Source organism: Cryptomeria japonica, chromosome 1 (genome assembly GCF_030272615.1).
Source record: "Cryptomeria japonica chromosome 1, Sugi_1.0, whole genome shotgun sequence".
Lineage (NCBI taxonomy): Eukaryota > Viridiplantae > Streptophyta > Pinopsida > Cupressales > Cupressaceae > Cryptomeria > Cryptomeria japonica.
Window position 1 is genome coordinate 64,800,928 of NC_081405.1, and position 2,168 is coordinate 64,803,095.

The 2,168-nt window shown below is 36.3% G+C and overlaps 1 pseudogene; it reads left to right on the forward strand.

Annotated features, from left to right (window-relative positions):
* The first annotated feature begins 660 nt into the window (after positions 1–660).
* On the forward strand, positions 661–1,652 carry LOC131065278 (actin-2-like; annotated as a pseudogene).
* Positions 1,653–2,168: the final 516 nt, after the last annotated feature.

Sequence of the window (2,168 nt, forward strand, 5' to 3'; positions counted from 1 at the left end):
AGTCATGGAATAGTTGGAAACAGTCTTATTGATGTTGAAACTTATCCAAAATCAAATTCAATTCTTGAAAAGATTAACCGTCAATGTGAAACTTACAAGAAATTTGAATTCAAATCATTATTGGGTTATCTATGTGGCTCATAAAATGCAAAGGTACCAACAAGTTAATGAAATTTATAAGAACTTGATGGGAATTGCTAAAAATGTTCTATAATGAGTGAAGATCGACTCATGGTTGGGTAGTCAGTCCATTCCTGAATACTTGAACCAAAGGTCAATGGGCATAAAGGTCATGTTATCCTTGACTCCCCGACAACTACATTGAGCTTAATTTTTGGAGAATTTTTTTCATTGGGCTTACATAGGATTGGCATTTGTAAGTCAATTTGGAATTATCCAAAACTCCCTGACTTAGTTCTCACTGCTATCCCAGTCTGGTTACATACAAAATGCAATAACATATTCAATACACCTAGTTACTTGACAGACTGTTTTAAAGAGGTGCCAACACTTAGAATTTGATGATTATAGAGTATATGCCAGATTGGTTTTATTGAAGAGGTTTTAAAAGTATTAGGAGTTGATAAGCTTGGTTTCTTAACTACCCTTGAAGCCCAAGTATTTGCAGAGTATCAAGTGCCTTTCTCATTTGGTCCAAGAATGATTGAAACTGATAAAATCCAACTCCTTGTCTGCAACAATGGATTTGGAATGGTTAAGGTTGGGTTTATAGGGAATGATGCCCATCATGTTGTTTACCCTAGTATTGTTGGTAGACTGAGGTATACTATAGTGATTGTTGGTATGCGGCAGAAGGATGCATATGTTGGAGATGAAACTTATTCCAAGAGGAGTATTTTGACTCTCAAATACCCCATTGAGCATGATATTGTGACCAATTGGGCTGATATGGAGAAGATCTGGTGTCATGCATTTTTCACTGAGCTCCGAGTCACCCCAGAGGAGAATCTTGTTCTTCTCACTAAAGCACCACTTAACCCCAAGGCGAATCAGGAGAAAATGACACAGATAATGTTCAAGACTTTCAATGTGCCTACCATGTATGTTGCAATTCAAGCAGTGCTTTCTCTATATGAAACTGGACAAACAACTGGTATTACATTAAATTTTTGTGATGGTGTTACACACACTACCCAATCTATGAGGGGTATGCTTTGCCTCATGCCATCATCAGACTGGACCTTGTAGGGTATGACCTGACTGATGCACTGATGAAGATCCTTACAAAACGTGGGTACACTTTCACCACAAGAACAAAGCAAGAAATTGTCCATGGGATGAAGGAGAAATTGGCCTATGTGTCTCTTGATTATGAAAATGAGTTGGAGACTTCAAAAAGTAGCTCTTCACTAGAAAAGAGCTATGAGCTTGGTGATGGTCAGGTGATCACCATTGGTGTAGAAAGGTTCAGATGTGCAAAGGTCATGTTCTAGCCATCTTTAATAGGAATGGAAGCTAATGGTATCCATGACACTACATACAATTCCATTGTGAAGTGTGATGTGGATGTCCATAAAGACTTGTATGGGAATGTTATGCTCAGTGGTGGGTCTACAATATTTCCTGGAATTGCAAATCGAATGAGTAAAGAAATTACTACATTAGCGCGCACTATATCCATTGGAAGATGATGAGAATTTATTTTTCTTTCCATAACGGATTTAAAAGAAACAGTTATGGAACCGAAAGGACAAATGGAAAGGTTTCTTTAAATATGTAAAAAAATAATGGAGTTCGGGGAGAGGGAGGGGATTTTTCAATTTCTAGAAGCCTATGCTCGAAAAGGGAATTCTTTATCAGGTTTTGTAAAATGGGATATATTAGAATTTTCTGGGAGAGAAACATGATCTTTTGTAAAGAAATAAAGAGGCTTTGACCTCTTTAATTTTTCTCAAGAAATAATGGAGTTCTTTTGAGATTTTGTGGTCATTTGTGTCTCTGTTTTATTATGATTTTCCTATGTCAATTACAATCTTTCTTTGGTGATTCATTCTATTATATCAGATCATGGTTGTGTCTATTTCATCAACTAGTAATTTTCACACTAGTTGTAAAGAGTTTTTGTTATTTTCTTGATTCTTTGTTGTGGGTGTGGAATAGATGAGCTTTGTGTCATATGCAGATGTTAGAGATCTTGTTCTTCTTTT